The sequence below is a fragment of the Pseudochaenichthys georgianus genome, chromosome 13 (genome assembly GCF_902827115.2).
Source record: "Pseudochaenichthys georgianus chromosome 13, fPseGeo1.2, whole genome shotgun sequence".
NCBI classification, from domain to species: domain Eukaryota; kingdom Metazoa; phylum Chordata; class Actinopteri; order Perciformes; family Channichthyidae; genus Pseudochaenichthys; species Pseudochaenichthys georgianus.
The window spans coordinates 12826369-12851273 of NC_047515.1; the positions used below are offsets into that span (position 1 = coordinate 12826369).

Below are 24905 nucleotides of genomic sequence, written 5' to 3' on the forward strand. Positions count from 1 at the left end.
TTTTTTTTTTCTTGCAGAAAAGTATTAGTTATCAAACTTTGAATTTTATTTTGGGCACAACAATCGACTTGTTGGAAGGCAGTTTTTTTTGCGCCCCACTGGCCAGAACCCCAGGGTATACAATAGCATAACATTTATTAACTGTGAAGGACAGCATTGGCATCTCCGCATAGGCCCTACAGTCTGCCAAATATCCATCAGAAACACTTTATTGTTGTTAACTAAATTAGACCTTACACAAGCAATACAATTATCCTCAAAATAGTATTTTCATTTTGTGCACATTGAAACTTTAATAACATGCCCCTGCAGCCAGGCCACTGACACAACCTCGACAGCCCCGTCTTGCAGTCGCTGCTCTGGGCCATAAAGTCCGAGCAATGACAAAGGAGAGAGAGAGTTGGATCTGTCATTAATGGGACCAGCATGTCCTGTTCTGTTGGAGTAAGAGCTGACCAAATTCTTTACCGGTGAAGCACATCCTTTTCTAAGTGCTGCAGTCCTGCACACAACGGCCTGCCACATCTGCTGGCTGCTTGCCTGATTTGTTGCCTGGCTGCTTGCAACTTAAAGAAAATAAGGATAGGAAGAAGACCAGGCGACTGGAAAATGTAAGTGGTTGAATAACAAAATGTTTAGGATGCTGGTGGGGGTGGTTGGGGGTTGGTGACAAAGGAGCGTTGCATCTTATCTTTTCCCTTTCAGCCTTGTAAAAGCTCTCAGGTGCAGCACCCCATTGAGTGGATCCAGTGGAATTAGTTTCATCTTGGCAGCAGATGAGAGAACAGAATCAGACCCAGATAGCGGGGACTGTACAGGGATCTGGGTAACACATTAGTGCCACCCCAACATGTGCCACCTGCCCCAACTGTGAGCACTTGGCAGCGCTGCACTTTATTTGAGAGCAAAACTGTAAAAACAGGTGGGTTCCGTGAGCGTGCCCTATGATTAGATCAGCCATTAGCTGGCATTGTTGAAAGCAAAGCTAACCTTTCCTTATAGAGGACCACCTGTACTGGAATGTGTTACTAAAGCTTAACAGCAGATGATTCAATCTCTGGTTGAGGGAAATAGTCTTGGCTTACAGTAAGGATGTGTGTTTCCACTTATCATTTAATGAGAGTGAGATTCACGGTGCTAAACAGCCACTGTGTTGATTTTTGCAACTCGGGTTTTATCAGAGTTGTACAGCATCCAACATTGTTGACTTCTTCTTACTTGTAAGTGTAGCTGTCCTCCGACCGAGTCTCATCTCCTGCAGGCTGCAGCTGTGGGGTTTCCTCCTCCTCTCTGCTTTTTCTTCAGTTGACAGTTGTGTCAGGGACCACACATTGCGGAGGCTGTTGTACTATTCCTGCAGACAGGGGAACATTTATTAGCCAGCCTACCGTATATTTCTTCTCTATCATCATTTATCTACCAGGCAGGCAAAGCGGAGGTAAGCAAGGCTGTGCAGAGGCTTGTGCTCGTAAAGCACAGAGGCCCACCACCGTGACCTCCATTTCCCTCGTCTCATAGCCTCAGACGTCGCCATGCTGGCCTCCTGGGCACAGAGCTGCCTGTCGGGCCTCTACCTGAATCACAGAGCAGAGCCCAGCCATAGCTGACTGGCCTTGGGACAAGGGCAGCAGGAAGGGGCCCCTCTCCTCAACTGAGCCCCAGGAGAACACAGGCACAACATATTGTTTTACAGAAAAGCTACGGATTACCTCTGCAGTCCTGCATCCGCAAACTTACTAATGATTTTACAGCATCACACATCTATGTACTTAATGCAATAGTTGAACATTTGGGGAAATACATTCAATCATTGCCTTCCCAAGTGTTGAGAAGATATACCTCTCATATTTGTCTGCTTAGCTTAGCTTAGCATACAATACAGCTTTATTTATAAAGCACTTTAAAACCTCCAGACCAAAGTGCTGTACAGTCAAATAAACAAACAAAACAAAATCACACAGCTCAGCTCACACTGCATAAAGACTGGACACATGGGAAAACATAGCCTTGCTCTGCCCAGAGAGAACATCCGGTTACCAGTTGAGTAAAGCACAATGATTACCATCTACAAATTAGAATACCTTTATTGACAAGAATTTGCCTTTTTTTTTGCATTTCTCTTGATCTACCCACACAGGGATATTCATAACAGATACAACATACTGTTGTGTACCCAAGTATGTGAAGCAATAGATGAACACCAATGGCTGATAGAAATCAATTGTCTTCATACAAGTATAATTCTGTTAAATCCAAAGTAATACACATTGAATAATAAACACATACATATGAATTATTGACATAAAATAATAAAGGCTTTGAAATATTTCAGAATATGATATTGATAGGACAAGCTTGACTGTTTTCAAAGGACATTTTCTCTTGGAGCCAAACTAAAGTGGATCCCTTCCAAAGCAAAGAACTTAAAGAGCAACGTCTTTAGTTTCATGTTGACATCTTGTTTGTCCTGAAACCAAGAAGAACAATCTGTCATTGGGGTAAGATTATTTAACCTGTTCACAATTAAAATCAACTTGTGTAAACGATTTACTCAAATCAAGTGTAGTTCTCTTGAGATCTGCTTATTCTGCCAGTGTTTACACTCAAAGAGTTCTGTAACAGGAGAAGCCACATTGGATCGAACAGCTGTTCGCTGAAAGACATTTTATTTTGCTTTCAGAAGGAAACAATGTTAAGACTTAGTGTTATGTGAAGCAGTGTCTGACGGTTGTCATTTTTTACAGTGTGCTGGTCTAAGAGCTTGCGACATGCTAGGCTGGGTATGTAAACCACAGGAGTACAGAGGGCCTGGCACTCTCCGGTCCTGTGAAGCAGAAAGCGGGTCCATGTCAGGGAACGTGTGTGAAGTCCTGGAAGAGCTGACCTGGAAAGAGCCAGATGGGGATTGGAGTTTAAGCACCATTGAGGCCTTCTGCAAACAACATGTGGAACGGCTTTGGCGGCTAATGTAGCATGGAGTATTTATGTACTGAGCGCAGACTTGACCACTGTCCATCGGGATCTGGAGAGCAGATATGCCACATACAGCCGTGACCCCTGCAACCATTTCCTACCAGCCCACCTCGCCTGGACCAGCCTACCCACAACCCCCTCCAGCACCGCCCCCTTCTGCAGCCTTTCTCCCCACGGGACCCTCATACTGCTCCTGGTTCAGCTGTTTAGTGTACAGTAGCTCATAGCCACAATCCTCTCTGAGCAGGTGGCTTGTCATAGGCCCCTTTGTTCTCCAAAGGCTCCCATGGCAGCTGAGGGCAGAGAACAAGAAGAATATGCAGTAATCCCGAGCCTAAGCATTTTATTCTTGTAGCTCGTAAGCTTAATGCACTTAGTCTAGTTCCCGTTTAAACTAAATTGTCTGTTAAATAAATAATTATATTTACTGTGCAAATCATGTTTTTTTTTTAAGTGATACAAATTATGGCATCTGCCGTCTTTAGTCTGTTAGCATCACTGTCCAACAATGCATGGAAAAAACTGAAACGTTGACTTTAATTAAATGTATTATGTCAAAGAATGACACATAACTGTATTAGGTTAGTTGAAAGCGATAATATTAAGTTTAAATAAAAAATATTAGATTCAACTTAATAGTATTGCTTCGAACTAACCTAATACAATTCATTGGAATTGGTTGACATAATTAATTGAATTAAACTCACTATTTCAGTTTTTCAGCTTGTGACAATGAAATCCGACATTATGTTCAATATGAAACATGAAATTAAAGTTGAAAGCCCTTGCATAATGTGTTTTATTGTTATCTGAAATGAATCGAACTAATGGCAATACCTGGAAAATTCTCAATACTTTCAAAAGTGATGAATTGTACAAGATGCATGGTAAATGAGCTAACTCATGCAGAAATGCAGGTTTTTTAATAGCTTTTGACAGATGCTAACTTAATTTGTTCTTCTGTGTCAGACGACATATACTGTCATTTTGAAGCTGTTTTTTTTGTTCAAACTGTTTATACTACAGCATTTCGGGAACGCTTTGTATTATTATCCAATTTATCACCAGATGTAAGACAGTAAATTACTAGACTCCCTCAACAGAAGCCAACACTGTGGCATGTCAGCAATTTAAATGTTGAGACGTTTGCCTAAAACCAAAAATTTGCTTCAAAAATGCTTTGAAACATGACAGTGAAATTACTATTTTGTTTCCACTGTTGTAATGGAGTTGTCAAACATGGTTGAACTCCTTCGTCTACTGAAAAAAAAAAGTTCTGTGTGTAATTTACGAGCACACCACTAATTTGTGTAAGCGGGGGTGTGAACGTGCAGGAGGCTGGCTGGCACTATATGTATGCTGATTACAAGTGGCAGAAATCTGATAGTTCTTAAGGAAACGTTTCTCAGCCTTGGTCACAAAAGTAGATTGCTTAATATGCAGCTGGAATTGGTTATATTTTATATAAAAATGTCTTAAAATGTATCAAAAATATAATTTATAACTTCCAATCTCTTAAATGGATGAAGAAGACCATTAATTATCCCTTAAAAAATCACAGGAAAACTTTCATATAAATCACTGCTCCTTACAAAATGTTTTCAGGCTAGAACGTTTTGAAACCTTAGAGTAATAAATATATCTACAATCTATAGTGACCTAATGGAACCAATGATCTCATTATTAAGTCACATCATAACTCCTAGCTGCCAATGTGTGTGTATTACTCCACCCGCCTGTTGGCTCAGGTCTGAACAAATACAACTGGTGTTCATGTAATGCAGCTGATGCTATAACTGTGAAGTCACACTTATGAAATCATCTTTTTGCAATAAAGGGAACAAAAAAATAGTTTTGCCATTCAAGCTTCATATTCACTTTAAGTGAGTGAAAGCAGGGTCTAGCTACATGCAATGTTTTTAAGAAATCTTTCCAGAATACAGGACAACGGGAGGTTGTCCAGATTGATGCAAAATGAAAACATATAATAGTTTTAATTTTAGGTTTTGATAACACGCTAACAGCGGCACGATGTTTATGGTGAAGTATGGTGGTCGACAAGTGCAAATACGGCCAAAGCATTTAAATTAGGAGAAAGGCTCATGTGTTGTCAAGTTGGTGGAGATGTTTCTTCATTAACATGTTTTTTGGCATATTTGTGTTTTTATATTTGCTCAAGTGCAGCGCGTTTCTCCTGACTTCAATTGTTTTGGGTCATTGTAATGCGTTTGCACTTGTTGGCCACCGTAGGGATACCAATTAAAAGGTTATCAGTAGCTGATTAATAACATACCATTAAATGAGGTTACATGGATGATTACAGCATTTTCAGAGCTGATGATCATGAATATAGTCCCTAGCTTCCTTATTATTTACTATACTTAAAAGTAAATAGCCTCACGACTCTGCCGGACGGTTTGTTGTAATCCTAAATGCCTCATTGTAACAGATGTTTCCATGTAAGATGAAAGGTTAAAACCCACCATCTATTCCTGCAGTCCTTCTGTTCCCTTCAGCTACTTTACAAGCTTCTAAAATGAATACTTGCTCATTCTGAAGTGGTTTCTGCCGTTTATGTGAAGGAGGTCACGGGAGCTTTTTGGGTGGGAAAGGTGACTGTAAAAAGGTCATTCATTTAGCTACTCCTCTCATTATTTGAACCCTATGGATTGTATGAGTAGAACGAGACTTGTGTTGTCATAGTTAGAAATTAAACTATTTTTTTCTTGCATTTTTAAAATCTTTTAAAGGGAGAATGGAGAGTTTTTCCCAGCGTGATTACACACTTTATTACAACGCCATGTACGAGAGGTTACATTTTGTATTGTGGTGTTAAGGGCTTTTTGCAGTACAAATACGCACACTGGAGGACTGGGGGTTGGGCAGAACAATTTTCAGAAATAGCAGCTTCTTACTTTTATGTTTAATGTTCCATAACAATGGGAAATAAAAGAGAAGATGTGGATATTGTGAGATTTATTTTTGCACACACATGAGGCACACTTATACCTTTTCCAAAACCACTTACTTATCACCAGCATGCTTCCATTACCACACACAGTAGCCATGTAAACAAACACCAAGAAGATAAACAAACTCTACATGGCCTCTGAGTTTTTACGGAGGGCCACAAATCAGTGACGGTCTGTATGCATTTTACCTCTTGCTGCATGGTTTTTGTAAGGTAAAAACATTAAAGCATTACATTCTTTTTTTTTTCAAAAACAAACTTGGACCCCGGAGTGCCTTCCCCATCTGGAAGCAGTAGAGGGCTTGTCTAAAAGATAAAAACGATATGAATCGCTGCTGGCAACTCAAATGTCCAGTCTGGGATCAATTACCTAGACAGGATTCAGAGCGAGAGGAGGGGAGAGCAGATTCTATATCATGGTCTGGTCCAGCATAGGCATGTAGCACACACACACACACACACACACACACACACACACACACACACACACACACACACACACACACACACACACACACACACACACACACACACACACACACACACACACACACACACACACACACACACACACACACACACACACACACACACACACACACACACACACTGCTCTGTGACCTGCAGCTTGTGCGCACAGTTCCCAGTGTCTGGTTATGGATTGGCTGAGACCGCATGCGCTGCCATGTTCCCGCCCCACTCGCACACTGCATTTAACAAGCGGCTGATGGCAGTTCCAGATGAGACCGTTCTCAGCCAGCTGCTCTGTCATGTGGCTCAGGGCAACGCTTTCTGCCGGGATCATTAGAATAAGATGGTTGTCTCTTTTACGGCTCTGCTTTGTTTTATAGTACCAAAGAAATCTCACACGAGCATGTTCATTACTCAATTTTAGGGATTATTCCCCAGCTTTATGTCCAATTTCCAAGTTTGTCGAACAAATTCTGTGCCCGGGATTGCTCGGCAGCATGAAAAACATCTGCCCAGCAGTCTCAACGAAATGCATTGTGGGACGCTCGAGGCGAAGGGGAGGATGGGAGGAGGGGTCGTAATGGAATGAATATGAATAACACAAAGTAAAAACAGACAGCACAACCAGGAGGGGAGGATGGGAGAGACACAAAGGGATTTAATAGGATCCAGATTGTTTGGAGCTCTCAATGTTTCAAAGGGAGACGCGGCCAAGTGCACGTCCTGTGTTTGTGAGTGCCGCGCAGCCAGGCCCAGGCATTCAGAGCTTTACCAAAGGTCACAGCAACACCTCCAGTCCCCATAACCTCTTTAGGGTCAAGCTTCAATTCACAAATAGTGCAGGACCTCACCTCATGTGGCCCCATTAAACTTCATAGGCATGACCTGCACTGTGTGTCTCCCATTACCCTCACAAATGTAAATACACACAGTTGCAACCGGTCGGATGTTACACCTTATTGTAAAGCGATATTTTGATTTGTAGGCTTCTTACATTAGTATCACACTAGTTTTAATTGGAGTGACATAAAACACTGCTTTTCAGTGTGATTTGCTAAAGGAATACGTCACCCAAAATAGAACAATTTGTTCATCAGTTACACACTTTGTGTTACCTTGGATTCTTGCGGAAAACTTTATTTTTCTTGCATGTCTAGACAGTATGGCTATCCATAAAAAACATAAACGGAGAAAAGTCTTGATGAATTCAAATGAATGGGGGCAGTATTTAACAACAGCAAAGCAATATCAAAGTAATATTCATTTCTAAAATACTCACACAGACATTTCTCAAGCCCAGATTCACTTAAATTCATTCAGAACTCTCTCCTGTTTTTGATTCTTTGATCACCGTGGAGCATTCAAGAACAAAAGGTTTTCTTCGAGAATTCAAGTTTACACAATGTGAACTATTGGTTTGCAAATGGTATCTTGTGAGTGAAGTCTTCTTTGAATGAAATAATTACACCTACATCCATTTAAAGCCTGTCATAAACTGATTAATCGTTGGTTTTGATGGTACATTAAAGAACATGTTTATACTGTTGGTAGGTACAACTTTAAATCGCTCTTTTCACTTTCAATACAACACTAGTTTTTGGACAGGCAATACATTCTATCCAAGAAAGAAATGTTGTGCATTAGTCCAGTTACTAAACACTTGTTTGTAGTTGGATTGTGCATGAGTTTATTGGTAGTGCTATGCCAACACAACACCCAAAAGGAAGTTCATACACAATCTTTTGTAGTCATCTGGAGTCTGATATAAATGATCTTGAAATCTAACTTCTTCTTCTCCTTCTGCTTTCTCTGAGTCATATGTGTGTGTGTGCTTGGCAAAGCTTTCACCAAGAGGAATGACTGATCATTCATACAGTGAATTCATCGGAGTAACTGTACTGCCATCTATTGGCTGCTGTTGGAACTTGTGTACATAGGAAACTTCTAAGTGGATGATTATTATAGCCATTTAATTTCCAAATGTGTCATGCAGATTACTTTCTAATAAACAGTTGGATAATTACAGAATATAACGTTGAAACACCCTCACTGAATGTTATTGTCGTGTTCCAAATACTGTACAGCTGTTTCAAACGATCTTTTAAATTGCTTCACAAATGACACGACTGCAAAGTGTATACTTTAAATCCACTTAAATCCAGTTCTATGATGTTTAACTTGCTGTATAGCTATTTATAATCCCGCTGTAGACTGACCCTTGTGTGCTGTTTACCATTGCAGTAAAATCAGTAGTAAAAAATAGGCCACTAAGCCACAGCTTGGAAATGGTTTCTGTGGATTTCCAAAACAAAATCTGCTCTTGGATATTAGAAAATATATACATTGTTTTCACATGTTGTCATGTATGAAAAGACCCAAAATGGACACTTTACGCTGATTACACAGATTTCCTGAATAGCATTTGCATAGGAATTATCCAAAACTATTCAAACCATATAAACCGTCTCCATTTATGTATACCTGGATACTGTCTAAATCCTGGGCTAGACTTCTGTGTTCAACTAAGTCACTTTAGAGCTGCAGCTAAGTATAAGCTTCCAGTTGAAGTACCTAGCTGTCTGTTTAATGAATCACGAGTCCTTTGCCCAGATGAAGACAGTTGAGGGCAAATGGTTGTTTCTGCTCCAACAACATTTTTCTGTTTGTTAATAATTGGATTGTGTTTGGAGCTAACTTCGTTTAGTTCCATAGAAAAGGTTGATACTCACCACTCTGTGAATCAATTCAAAAGAGGTGCTGAGACAAACATATATTTTTCTTAATTTAAATGTATTTAATTGTTCCTATATTATATAGATACATGTTTTATTTTTACATGTATCAAAATGTATGATTTATGTAAGATTTGTTTGTGTTTATACATGGTTTCTTAGTCAGATCCCTTTTTCCCCAGCGTTAGTCGGAGTATTTATGTAAAACCATTCCGTCTAATCCCAATGAGGGAGACTAAATGAAAAGCCTGTGTTATGGTGTTTTAAGGAACAATCTGCATCCAGTGTGATAATCACTAAACCTGATCTACCCAACTAAACATTACCTTAAATCACCTCCAATCCGGAACTCATCCAAGAAACCAAGCTGGCCGTCTACTGCAGAGAATTGGCCACATGGGTATTCAGGTGTGCCAACAACCTCGATAACACAAACAAGTCTGTGGAGATTAGAATGACCTCCACCAAATCCTCGTCTCCCTCTGGTAATCAAAAATACTTCACTAAGAGTACATGAACTACATTGTGACACTCAAATACAGTTTGACTGAAGGATGCTTTTCCTGTCAACAGTTTAAACACTTTGCAGCAAATTGTCCAAATCCTTATAAAAAAAACTCAGCATCCGTCTCTTCTTTTCTGAGTAGTTTCTCCTTTTCTGCGTCTCCCGGCTGCCCTCCATCAAAGACCTGCATTATTTGTTATAGTAAGGGCAAGAGGAGAACATGATTGTTGCTGACTCTGCCCATCTGGGGAAACCACCTGTTTGAGATACAGCTCCTATGCATCCTGAACCAGCTGCCACGGCAACCACATCCCCCAATTACAATTACGCTCTTACTGAACACACAAACACATCTGCACATTAGGTTATCTACGCTGGGTATCAATGTCAGCCACTGATGCATCATTGTCTCTTTATTTTGTACATTTACTCAAGCACTGTTCTTCAGTAATCATTCGAGGTATGAGTATTTTCATTTCATAGTTATTTATACTGGAAGCAAATGTTGTAATTTTTACTCCACTACAGTTTGTTTACTAGTTACTTTATAAAATCACATATTCACAAACAATCCTTCGGAAACATTTTTAAAATAGGATTATTTGGTATAGATTAAACCTTAACTTTAAACCTTAAAATTATATTTAAGTGACTAAACCATGGGTTAACAGAAATTGAAATGGAATTAAGTTTTTCTGCAATGAGTACTTTTACTCCTTGTACTTTGAGTACATTTTCCGTATAGTTAAATACTTTGATTTAAGTACCACTCTCGATGCAGTGCTTATACTTGAAATTTAGGATTTTAACAGTACGGTGGTATTAGTACTTTTACTCTAGTAAAGAATCTGAATACATTTTTCACAACTATTACAGTATTTTTGTCGAGATGACATTTTTTTATTATATGTTATTCCAGTTGATTGACTCCTGTATTTTACAAGCACCTGTGTGTTTTATCCTTTCTGTACTTAGCATGTTATGTGTTGTATGCATAGATAGGCTGACAACCTTTTCTGCAAATGTTTTTGTTGAGATGTATAGTGAAACGTACAATTTGGACAAACAAACGTGTATGATACTTTTGTACCAGAACACACAGGTTAAAGCACAAGCTATTTTCTGTTGAATACACGGCATCCTCAGATGTACTCTGTTTCCTCTCTGGAATCGCTGGTACAGATTGCAGGTGAGGGTCTTGACTTCCTACATTGCTACACACAATGGCAGTGATAGTGTTAGTCACCACGGAAACCATTCATTTCTTGGCAACATTCCTATCAGCTCTGGCTGGCTGAAATCTAATGATGGGATTTCTGCAATCGGCTGAAAAAGAGGAATGTTTTGCGAGCAAAGTGTCGGCAAAGGGCTTCGGCAGTGTGAAAAAGCACATAGGTGAGAGGGGCGGATAATGATGAGGTACAGAAAACTTTTCCTCCAACATAACGGCTCTACGCAGGCTTCTCAACAGCTGCTGACAGGTGGCTTTGTGAGGATGGAAAGCAGACATTTAGGCTTGAATCCCATCATGGGGAAATGAAAAGTGTGAGAGGGCTAAAATACACCTCAATCGATACATGTCAACCCAAGCAATACATGTCTTACAGCAAAGCCACAGACTGTTTACCCATGTTATTAATTCACACAGTGATCTCTGCACCACCACTGCACTTCGTTCTTTTAGCAAAATACATTTTGCAACAAAAAAAAACGTCATACTTAAATGAATAACATACAGAAATATACATGTACAGATGTTGACAGTGAACAACAATTCAAAACAATATACATTATAAAAAACGATGTAAGTGGACAATGTGGAATTGTAAAAAGGTTTAAACATTAACTTACAAAGCTGGAAGACAAGAAGCTACAATCATATCTCGCCTACTAATTGACAACACTAATTCCATTTTGAATTGATCATTTGTAAGGGATTGCTCAGCCTAAATAGATAAGGGCTGATACTCCCAAATACCCCATATCCATCTATGCAGATATTGTATGCACTTTAAATGTAATGATTTGTCAACATCATTATTAAAATACATTTATTTCTGATTTTCAATCTCTTCATGGAAAGCCCTCTCTCAAAAACATCTCTCTGCTTATTTCTTCCCCGTAGCGTCATCACATTCCCTGAGGGTAAACCAATTTACATTCTTGTTTTGCTCTTCAGATCCATGCCAGTTTCCATGACAACATAGTTTCACTTTCTCATCCTCTCTATCTCCCTCCACTCCGGTTCTCTCGTTCCCCACTGCTTCTTTCTTATGTTCACTTGACCTTCCTCCAATGTATCATTTTCCTTCTCTCCAAATACCTGGTTCCAAATTCCTCCTCTCATTTCCTCACCTAATTGAGCTCATATACCAGCAGAGAAAAATGGGTTAACCTAAAAAATATTTCAGATTTGCATTTTCATCATAAAATACAAATGCAGCATAGTCTGTCTGCGGGCTGTTTTATTCACATTTAAATATCCCCAGGCTGCTCTAATTGGCCGGAGAGGCTGTTTGTTTGGCAATCAGTGTGTCTTTACAATCACAAATAAAAGGGAAAGAGAACGAGGAAAAAAAACAAGATGCCTCTGTCCAATCACCATCTTTATCCTTTAATTTAGTCATTCAAACAAAAAGGAAAAAAAGGCTTATCTCAGCTTCATTCTGATCTGGCATATCATGCACAACCCTACCCAATGGCATTATTAAAATCTCTATTTAATTACTCAATGATTAAAAATGTCTGATGTCAACAGGTGTCTTCCTCGGCTGCTTAATGCCAGCCAGTCCTTGTCTGGAAGGAGAAGGTCGTGAAGACAGTGGTCGGTCTCCTGCACGACTGCCTGCAGGTCAGGGAGTCTCAGCACGTCACCTCTGTGGTTTGTGATTATTTTCACTGCTCCATTCCCACCCGTATCCACTGCAGATTTGTGTTATATTCCTCTCCCTCTCTGTATAAATCATGGCAGCTCCCTCCTCAATGATTTATGACTTGTAGTTGATGTGTCCTTCCCATGGTCCTTCCCTGATATTAAACTGGTCTTATGATGCCTTATAATAAAAAATGGTTTCTTATTCATCCCTTCGGCAAACAAGATGAAAAATCCCTTGAATGAGATTGGTATACATTTTAGAGGTGGTATAAAAGCAACTGTTGCAAGCTAATCCTTGCATCATCTTGACAAGAAAAGCATATGAGACCTGCTCTGCGTCTAAACAATGCTCCATGTTTGCTTGATTATGGCAATCACTTCAGTACATGGTTGCAAACATTGGAAGCCATGGTTACCTTAAGCTGCTCCTGATATAGCCCACTAAGTGTCCTTGAATTGCTGCAGGTGTGCTTTCCTGTAATACTTTGTATGAAACATTGCTTACTCCCATCAGAAAGGGCCTATACCTAAAGTTAACTTGAAGGTATGCTGTTACTTTCACAGCCCATACCACCAGAGGGAGTATACAGCTGAAAAAAGGAGCAGGTTTAGTGCAACAACTGGATCTTCACTCTCAGTAACTGGTGTAAATGGTTCCCCCCAAACCTGAAGCACTTAAACCCAGTTTAGAGTTTCTGATTTTCTATGGATTTACAAACTATGCTAAAGGTGCACATTTGAAATGTGATGTGATGTGGTGAGATGGAAATGGTAATTTGCTGGACCATATTTTTCTCATGAAGCCAAAAAACTCACTTCAATGTAGCCTACTATTTTTTGGACGGATTCCCCCAAATAAAAAAACATTATTTTTAGTAGCCTATGTAAACATTTTTTTTATTTCAGGGTGCTGACATATATCCTCTAAATATATTTATATATAATACATATATATATATATATAAATAAATAATCATATTTTGAAGGGAATGACATTGATATTCATTGAACCGTAATGCAAATGAGGCTCCCAGCAGCCATCACAGTAGTCCAGCATGACAGATCAGTCTCCTACAGTGACATACGGATGCCCGTGTGGCCACACTAATTATTGTCAGAGGCTGGGAGTGATATGGACTCGCAGAGAAATGCAACGTCCTGCCCTTCTACATCTTGAATAGTGGGAGTCATGAACCGCTGCAAGGTGACGCGTCCCCTGATTTCAACCGAAACTTCAACCTAGACACGCCGTGTTGTTTATCACCGTGTTAACCTCCCGTAAAACGACACCAGCTCTTATCAAACACCGGGACAGGGACCATCTTGCGCAGTGTTACGGCGGACGGAGCAAGCGGTGGCGGCGGCGGTGGCCACTCCGGGGAATGTCGACTGGCCGTCAGTCCTGACATCGGCCTCTTGTGATCTCACACGCCAGGTACTGTACTGAGCATTTCAAAACAGTGTCACTGCCTTGGTATGCTAGCTGTTCGTCTATTTCACAGCTGTCTTCTTTACGTTTGGACTCGACTAACTTTCTCCCCTTTTTTATGAAGTCTTCGGCTCGCTAGCAAGCCAATAACAAAGTTCAAATCCCGTTAGCTAGCGTTGGTTCGCCTGCTGCAGATGTGTGCTACGGCGACGTCAGTTTACATGCAAGTAGCCTAGCGAAGACATGAATTAGCATGCTAAGTTAGCCCGTGGACCTGGCTGGCGCAGCAAGTCCCCACTCATGAGCGCCGGGGTTCATGAGTGGGGCATGTGTCCTTAAATTCTCCTAATGAGGATGCGGTGCTTGCTCAACTCTACGTTCAGATACGAGCATGTGAATCCATGCATGTGTCAAGGAGCACTATTAGCTTGTCAGGAAGCTAATCTGACAGATGCCGCAAAAGCAGCATTTATATGGTTTTGTGCTAAGCAGCTAAATGGTGTTCAGTGAGGGGACAGACTGCGTAACGATAACGTTACCTGTCACTTCAACACAGACTCTGCGTGAGCATGTTGAGACCAGCAACATGCAGTTAATACTGCCGCTGCTTCACACTATACTTATCTTAAACTGTGAATGTAGTCAACGATAGCTTTAATGTAGACACATATATCCAAATATGTTATTTTCATGGGCATTTCCTGCCCCGCTGTGATTCAGAAACACACATTCAAGCAGCTGGACGTCAAGCTAAGTCTATGCCTGACAACTAAAACGCTATGATGGTTAAATTCAATCATTGAAATGTATATGGTTGAATAGCCTTTGCCTTTATTATAATTGTATTTATTATAATTATATATCTACATTCATTTATATAGCCTGTTCTTTCTCACACACCCATTTGTTCTTGTGTGTGTGTGTGTGTGTGTGTGTGTGGTAACCTTATGAGAACCCATGACCCTGCTCAGTTCAGCCTGTTGAATATAGTGTGATAATGCTCCACTTGAACCTGTTCTCCGAGAGAGATACTACAGGCTTTCTCTTCTGCTAGAGTGTGTGTGTGTGTGTGTGTGTGTGTGTGTGTGTGTGTGTGTGTGTGTGTGTGTGTGTGTGTGTGTGTGTGTGTGTGTGTGTGTGTGTGTGTGTGTGTGTGTGTGTGTGTGTGTGTGTGTGTGTGTGTGTGTGTGTGTGTGTGTGTGTGTGTGTGTACACAAACGCTTCATGCTGTTTGTGTATCTGCAATATCCTGGTGAGCTATATATAGCACCTAACAGAGTTTGCAACTTGATCCGAATTGTCTTTCAGGGCTACGGTACACTGTGCAATGCGTTCTACTAGAAGTGAGATATCTCTGGGATCATAGCATCTTAAAGATCTTTTTAAGTATGATATACCTGTAGGCCTTCATGCACATTTTATTTTGTCTTTCTATGTTTTGAATCTCTCGAGGCCCTTGAAATGAGCTTTTTAGGGGATAATAATTGAAACTTTAACAGGGTCTAATAGACCACGATTTTCTTTTGAGTCCATACATAACTTGGCTCATTAAAAACTAATATTTTATTAATCAATTGTGTACACTGCTGTATATGTAGCTTGGATAAAACTGGTGATGAACGGTTGTTATCTAGGCAGTCCTCTTGTAACAACATGAAGGATAATGTTTCTGTAACTGTACAGCAGAGCAACATGTCAGCCTGTTGTTGATCGACATATCCAATGTGTGAATGAACAGTCTATTTCTTTGTGTTTGATCTAGAGTTGTTTATGAATGAATAATCATGTGACAGCCACTACATGTCCACACAGCCTGCCTCAGTGCGAGCGGAGACAGTTTTGGTGCGCTGCTGATAAAGTGTTTCTTATCTGGCTCGGTGATCTGAGAACTTTGGGGTGAGTTACAGGGAGCACTGCTAAGGTGAGCTATGAAAGAATAATGTGATATTGAGAACGTTTCCACACCACAGAATACACGAAGACACTTAACGGCAAGGCCCCAGTCTCATCCCTCACTAGAAAGTATTTAGACCAAACATTTGAATGCATTATGGTTTACATTAATGCCCCAGTCTCAGTGCCTCTCCCTGTGCTTACCTTTTGCATATGTTTGCATGCAGTCTTGTAGACAAATGTTCTCTGTCCACTCTGATGCCGGTCCTCAACCATTTCAAACTACAGGAATATATTTACCGTGCGGTGTATTCAGGCGCTTTAAAATGTGTTTGTTCGGCCAGGTCAGAACAATGCCATTTTAACTCGTCTGTGTGCCAAATAACTGCATTGAGACCTCGTGAGCACGCAGGTCCCTTTACAAGCAAACTGCACTGCTGCTTGCTAGAAGTGAGAATGTAATATGAACCAAAGACAAGATTTAGCCCTTGGATACTGTACCCGGTTACATGGGTGTACGAGGACATGTGTTGTTCACCTCTGTTTGTCAGCACTTACTTGTGCTTGGAAAGCTTTATGTAACATATTGAGTCACAACGGATGCTCCTATTAAGATCATGTGTTCAAAGCTGATGTGAACACGAATGAATGTTTCATTTAGAAAGATGGACAGCTAAGTGTATTTGAGTCTTACATTGTATTCTAAATTGTCCGAATACCCAAATACATTAGATGCTTGTAATACTGTTTGACTTTTGTTTACACATTTGAATTGAAACTTGTCTGTTAAGTTGGATGACTCAAACAGAGAAACGCTTCAAAGTAAAATTCTCCACATACAAAGGCGACTAGGTGTGATCACGCCGCGCTCGTTAACCCATCGAGCCCACGTTGCTGCTTTCCCCTGAGGCCTCAGGTGTGATTAGATCAAACATATCATCATAGGTTACAATATTACAAACAGAGTGGGTGAACTCGGCTAGCTTACGCCTGCGCTGTGAAAGACATATTCATGGGAACTGAGAGTTGCTGTCACATTTTTCATATTTGAGATGAACCACAAAACAGTCTTGGTGAGGAAGTAGAACATCTCATGAGCTAGCATTTAAAGTTCCCAATGCATAAGAAAATACTGAATCTGCCTGTAAAACGTTTATGCAATTATTGCAAACACTAAGAATGATCAAGTCAAAGCTGCATTACAGGTGAGGCTGTATTAAATGATTGTGCAGTATATATGAAACTGTATCAGTTTCTTAATGTTACTGTTTTACTGTAGTTTGGTTTTTGCCGCTCTATGAGGAAAATGTGCGATATAAGATTACATTGTTGCATATTGCGATAACAATATAAATGAGTTACTGTATAGTGTACCGAGTTCTACCTTTCTTCTACAAAAACAACAAATAGTTTGTTAAAAAAGGGCATTATTGAAGAATTTGAACATTGAACCAATCGGGCACCAATAAGGGAAGAACGGTAGTTTGTGATATTATCTTTCAACTAACATCTTTCGCAACGTGTGTGTATCATGCAATATGGCATCGCTATTGTGGGGGAAACGTCTGAACAATTGGAGTCAGGACTCGGAGAGACACGAGGAGGAGAGCTGGAGCTTTGATGGCAAACACTGACGGTTTATTTGGAGCTTCGGCCGGAGAATTCACAAGACATGTCACGGGCCACGAGTTGACCACACGGTTGAGATGCCACAATCAATTCTGAAGCACCGTCCTGTAGCTCCAGGTTTTAACTAGTTCAGAGTGTAATAATCAACATTCTTCAATAAACAGCTGAGGACACTGAATCACAGTTGTTGTCGCTTATGGCTCGGGGTCATCTACGCTCCGAGAAGGATGTGTTCCAGGTGTCCCACAACAATAACTATCTCTGACCGAGAGTTGCCCGGTCACAAACTGGTAACATCAACAATATGCTAGGGCAGCCTCTCCTTAAGGGAGATAGCGGCTGCTCAAGGCTGGGCATCTGCGTCAGAGGGCGAAGGAGGACAGCAGGGCAAATTATTCCCCAACAGTTCTTCTCTTTTTATCAATTTTGTTCAATACTTAAATCAATGAGAATCTTCAGATTTGAGTGTGGAATTACACAACATCAATTACATCAATAACAATCACATTAATAACAATATAATAAGATTGAAACATTAAATCACAATGATGGAGACAGCCAATCACAATAGAAAATCATCTCTCGTCAGTGTTTGGAGCATCTTTTGTCAAAAGCATAATAATGAACACATATACAATCACAGATACATAGTAACAAAAACATTTATTTTAAACATATATTTTAACATTTAACCATTAAATCTCCTTTATCAAACTATAAAATCAAAACCAGCTTGCAGCTTAAAGATTTACTTCAAGGCAATCACTAGTCCAAAGCATTTACAACTCGGGATCATAAGAGATCCAATGAAGGACTTTAGCCTTAGTCATATCAATACATTCATTTTAGTCAAGTACATTGTTCAAAGTCTGAAAAGGAAAAGTCAGACATTTGTAGTATATTGTAACAATCTGAAAAGGAAGAGTTAGGCAAATATTCAAAGACTTTTGTAAAAACCTGGAAAGAAAGGATTAAACATTCTTAAAACTTGAATTAATACATTTGTAAATGCTACCACTGATCTGTACCAAATTAACTCAATTAATTATTCCTATTAGCCATACTTAGCTGAAAATGTACTTATGGTACTTGGAAAGGGTTCTTCTGTGTTTATCTAATGTTGAATATAGAATATCAATTTCTTTAAATTATACTTCTCTAATTTGAGGCTCAAATATGCTACATAATTGTTATACATATTTTTTTTGGGCCAAAATAAATTAATCCAGTACTTGAAACTTCATTGTAGGTCTGTCTGTGCATGCACAATACATTAAAGAGTTGTGTTGTTAAGCCTGATTGCTGGACAATTAAGGATATTAACAATAATATTAGAAATACCTTATTATTCAATACCTTATAACCTGAAGATATTTATTTACTTATTTTTAGGGATGCACGATATTGGTTTTTTGAAACCGATACCGATAACTTCCTGCTTCTCAAGACCAATACCGATAACCGATAATAATATAATATATATATATATATATATATATATATTAAATGTACCTGTAGTTTTTGCCCACCTGGTGGTAAAAAAAAGACTAGTAGTGAGCAAATGACATGAGCATTACTACTATGAACAAAACAAAGCCAAGAACAGTTTTGACTCTTCAAAGTGACCATATTTATTTTCCCAAACAAATCTGGCAAACGTCTTGCCTTTTTCAAAAGCCTCGTCGATAGGTAAAAGCCCCGGTGCCTTTGCAGCTGGCTTTGGATTCGCCGCTAGTTTAGCAGCGCAGGCGTCTTCGTACGCTGTTAACACACCATCGTAGCCATGGCGATGTTTCAGGTGACTAATCAGGTTGGAAGTATTATAGCTCGTTGCCTTCTTCCCTCCTCGTGGAACTTCTGCATTGCATTTGTTAATACAAATAGCAAGCGAACTATCTAACTCTGAAACTTTGAAATAGTCCCATACTACCGACGACATGTTTGTTTACTGTCCTGGCTTCACGGCCGCACACCATTCACGTCACAGCCAGGCGTGAGTTAGGGAGTGCTGGATTTGTGAAGAACTCCCCTCTTCCTAAACCACTATACCACAGTACTGATAAAAACGGGAGGAGTCGAGGGAAAAACAAGCGCCCCTCATCCCAATCCACTCACACCGCAGTACTTTTTTCTTTTTTTTTACCCAAAAAATATATTGTATATTATCGGGGCTATTAATACTTTTATCGGGATGACGTCATAATTCCTAATATCGATAATTATCGTGCACCACTACTTATTTTGTTTAGTGCGAAAGTGTAATCTGATCTGACAAAATATATTCATCACTACACATGTCTGGTCATTGGAAATAGAGAAACAATCATTGATTGTACATCTTTAAACATCTGGTTATTCAATTCAATGCTGGAAGAACATGTCCGTCAGTCTTCCTGACTCCTTCTCCTCCTCCCTTTATGACACAGAGTGTCTGGTGTGTCAACAAGGCATCCTGATACTGTAGATTAGCACTGAGGTGCTGATTGGCTCAAACTCTTCTTCATCAGAGCCCCATATTTCAACCACCCCCAAATTGCTCTGCTTTTGTGGCTCATTCAGTGAGCGCTGTAGTTGATCCCCCAGTGAAACGGAGGCTCATCTGCCTGCATTCCTTCTGCTATCTGCTTGAGAGCAGAGCAACTGCGTATTCCAAGTGGCGCATCCAGGTGTCCCCCGTGATGGGAGAGGTTAGGAAGACATCAAACTGCTCCAGGAAACATGGAACCTTGTATCATACACAGGGGTGCACATAACGTTTTTAGTGAGCTACTCAGATGAGTACCAGGAGACAGCGTTTGGTACTCACCCCACACGAAGCGTGGTCCTCCTCAGTGTCTCCTTCACTGTCCTCTATTTACACTTCTTGCATGCTAGATGATGAAGATGATGAAGATGCACCTCCCTGTCTCTTTTTAAGCCTCCGATTTGCTTTCTCCAAAACTTGTTGCCAAAACTGTGAAGTCCCAGCATTTCCTGAGGCCAAGTTGGAGGATCAAATACTAAGAAATTATCACATGACTTGAAGTCATATCTGATTTCAGATGTGGGAAGTTACGAAGTACACTTCTTCAAGTACTCTACTTCAGTACAATTTTGAGATATTTGTACTTTACTTGACTTTGATCTAATTTGTAAAATTAGCTGCACCTTTACCAGCTTTGAGAACACTTTAATGATCAATCATTACAAAACATATCATATATATTATTCTGAAATGGACCAATCTGCACAATGACTACTTTTACTTTAACTATATTTTGATGATAATACTTTTCTAATTGTACTTGTGTAACATTTTGAATGCAGGACTTTTATTGTAACAGAGTAACACTCTGGTACTTCTACTTTTACTCAAGTACAATATCTGAGTACTTCTTCCACCTCTGTCTGATTTCAAACTGTTCCATAACCCCCTGAGTAAGTTTGCAGCTGTGTGTTTCACTCCACTCTGTTGTAAATAGAACTGCAGCAGCTTGACCACAGAGCGTGAACGTTGTGATCAGCTGATTTTGCGCAGTTCTCCAGTGTGTGCACGGGGCACAGAGTGTGCTCAGGGCACAGAGTGTGCTCAGGGCACAGAGTGTGCTCAGGGGAGTCTCCCACTGCAGCCAGTTGGCGGAGTTTTGGCACAATTCTGTTGTTCATACCGACGTTAACCCCGTCTGTGCACACGGCACCAACTCTGTTGTCCGGTGATCTAAGCCTCTGCCTCCTGTAAGCTTCACAGGTCCGTCGGTTATGTCCTGCGCGGCTCAGCCAGCTCCAGTTCAGTCAGTCACAGAAAGTCCGAAGATCTTTTGCAGGGAGCGAAACAACAACGTAGCTGCTTAATGTCTTTGTTTTTTTTTAGATGTCTCGTAGTTTACTCCATTGACTGTTGACAAGAAACACGTGTAGACGAAATATGTGTTTTGTTTAGATGTTTTGAGGTACGCAAAGGCGCGTAGTGACACGAGTGACGTTACGCAATTCAGATTTTTGCCGCGCATGCGTACCAGTTATGTGCACCCTTGATTATAGAAGCCTCTGAAGCCCTCGTCCTGCAGGGTCGTCTGCTTGAGCCCACCAAGCAGAAAGTTGAAGAGAAGCATCCTCTCATCTCGAACGACGCGGAGAGTGTGACCCTTTCTCTCTGACCCTTGGCCTTGAGAGCTGTCCTAGTTATCGGCACAACACCTGATAGGGATGTTTTCTGAGTGATGACAACTCAAAGTAAATTATCATTTAATTACAAAAATAGGATAGGCCCCTCAGAATTATTTTGGGAGCCTTCCTGACACATGCACATTATCATTTTGAAGGTTTGTGTTAGTCATTTAACATGTAAGAATCAGTCCAAAGCAGAGACATGTTATTTTAAGTTAAAGGCGAGCTTGTCCCTGTGGATATAACCCCTTCTCAATTATTCTAAATGTATATTAATTTACCGTTTGATAAAATATTAGTTTATCAGAAATACTTTTTCTCTTCCATAAAACATAGGTTTGAGAAATAAATTACCCAATATAAAATAAATTACTCAATATAGTTGACTCTTCCCTCCCTTTTATTACATATGAAATAATAACCTGGGAGTCTATTTAAGCATGGTATAGTTTATAATCTATGAATCGAGAAGACTCAGTATCACCTGTGTGCAGCTTACAAAAAACAATTGAGAAACATATATTATGCAGAAAATGGATACATTTGTTGAAGAACAAAGCATATCTGATTTGGGAGGAAAACATCATCCCCTTAACATCTGACATCTGGTGTCATTACTGAGAAATGTCAAACTAAATCAAAACCTTACATTTGAAAATAGGTTTGCATTCCTCCACTTAAGGTGACTGTGAGCCTCCCCGCTCACACAGGGTTAAAAGAGGGACAGAAAGAGCAGGGTTTGGGTTGATCACAGGCGTTCATTAGCACCAAAACAAAGTACAGTCCACGGGTTGCAAAACATTGCCCGTGTGGGCAGGGGCGCCGCCAGGGATTTTGGGCCCCATAAAAATATATCACATTGGGCCCCACCACCAGGCACAGGCCACTTTGTTTATAAATTACCTCGAGGGCCGTACCAAATGGTCTAGCAGTCCGTATACGGCCCGGGGGCCGGAGGTTCCCCACCCCTGCTTTAATATAATAACATTAGTATTAATATCATAACCAAAATGTCGGTGATTAACATTTTGTTTACAGACTGATCACTCAATCCTTCAAACTGTCCATCATCCTAAATAGACTAAAAGCAGTTTTTTGTTTTATATAGATCATTGGCTATGTGGGAAAATACTCTGTTTGAAATGTATAATTTAAATTAGATGTTAGCTTTTTGTTATATATATATATATATATATATATATATATTTTGTATTCCAGTCTCCCTTCAGATATGTTAAGTGTCATGTCATTCAACACAATGCTGCTCACCTCCTTCAGTTGGGAGAAAAGCTGGTTCAGCCTTATGGGGGGACAGGGCTGCTGAGCCTAAAGATGGATCTGTGGGTCCTGGCACCAGGGGGAGGGACAACTGATTTAGTATGAATAGGCGCTAAAAATGTGCCTGCATTTATTAAAGGTAGGTAGGTAGGAATGGAGAAACCAGCTCGAGTGCGCTAGAATTTGAAAGTACACAACCGAAAAAAATCTGCCCCTTCCTTCAGAGTTCCTTACAGAGCCACTCTTCCAACACACACGAACGCGCACATGACCAATGAGGGCACGAGATAAGTTTGTGCACAGATGGAAGGCTGACAGGCAGGTAGGCCATCCAGTCATTTTTGCCAGGGCGGCTCAGATGATTGGTCGTGCTTTTTACAGCGCCACAGCTTCCACAGATGATATTTTGTATGTATTTATTGTCAAAGCATTTAATATATTCATTGCTATCGGGATGTTAAGAGCATTCCATGGAATATAACAAAAAGTGAATTACCTACCATACCTTTTTAAATATCAGCTAAAAGAGCAGTGAAATTAAAGACCTCTGAATTTGCTGTAAAGATATTAACAGTACTTAATGTCAGCTTAGTAAACAAAAACACATTAGCTAACAGACTAATTTGCACCACTTATGGACCACACCCACCTTTTCTTGTGAAAAACTGGGTGACATTCTGTCGCCCTTTAGTCCCTCTCGCTTGTCTTTCTCTCCTTTCTCTTCTTTTCTTAGAGCCTGACTTTGTTGGTCGTTGAAACATGGTACAACACACGTATGTAGGCTAAGTACTAGCATCCCTCCTCGCATGCTTTCACTCTCTGCAAGTGCCGGTGCCGCACCGCGTTTGGAGGCAGGACCAAACCATTACTTGTAAATAGAAGGGGGTGTACAGAGGCTTTGGGTAATTAACTTTTGGAAGAAAATAAGTTAAATGAATCTTAAGTTTAGTGAGTAATTTATCAATATAACGTTCTATTAATGTTAATTATTGAGGATTGATGAAAGGTTACTTACATTTTTTTTCTTAATGTTCTGAACATTTTGCGGCCCCTGTCAGTCACTGGCCCTTAGAATCGTCCTAACTTTTCACCCCCATACGGTGCCCCTGTGTGTGGGATCATAGATATATATAAACACTAGATGGCTCACACACGCTGCTGGCCAATGGAGACCGACGTTGCCACTTGGCCGCCATCTTGCTACAGGCAGTGCTCTCATTCATAACATTATGGTTTACTATTTAAATAACCATAGCTTGCTCAATTTTCAACCGATTTTCAAACGGTTTGGTTTTTTATAAACATCAAAGATGTAGTTATGATACTGCATACTTATAATCATGGACTTTCATATGAAAATAACATTAATCAGATAAAGCAATAGCTATACACACACACAAGGTATTTATATTAAATATTTGCCGGTGTATATATTTCCATTTATTTTATTATATTGTCAATATTTAAAATAAATTATAAATAAATTATAAAATTAAAATACATTTATATTTTATATATAAAAATCGGTCTCATGTTACCACTCTGTAAACCAAGAGTTGTTAATTGAGCAATGCCTTAGCTTGAAGAACAGGGACACAACTAATGACAATAGCATATGTTGGTATATTATTTAGATATTCACACCTTTATCAGAAGAACCAAACCAACATAAAATGTGCTTACAGACAGGCCAGTTCTGTCTAATTTATCACAATTATTTTTGACATGAGATCTTCATATCATCCTAGTTTTGTATTTAGTTTCTAGATTTTTAAACAAATCCAGAACCTTTGAAATATGTTATTGAAAAAAGACCAAGAATAATATAAACTGTACCATATGTCCTTCTGTAGTCCATGTGTGGTTTGTCTTGACTCACCCCGGCTGATATATCACAAAATCCACTGTTTAAATTGTTCCCTATATTGCCCCTATGCCCCTGTAAGGTGTCCTTGGGTGTTATGAAAGGCGGCCCCCCAACATAAATGTATTATTATTATTAA

General features: G+C 39.9%; 1 protein-coding gene across 3 annotated transcripts in view; it reads left to right on the plus strand.

Annotated features, from left to right (window-relative positions):
- The first annotated feature begins 13633 nt into the window (after positions 1 to 13633).
- Positions 13634 to 24905, plus strand: part of bcl9l (bcl9 like) — a 39526-nt gene continuing 28254 nt past the window's right edge. For all 3 annotated transcript variants that reach the window (XM_071205102.1, XM_034097872.1, XM_071205103.1), the window contains exon 1: positions 13634 to 13962. The gene's annotated coding sequence lies outside the window, so the exon portion shown is untranslated. The remainder of the gene's footprint in view (positions 13963 to 24905) is intronic.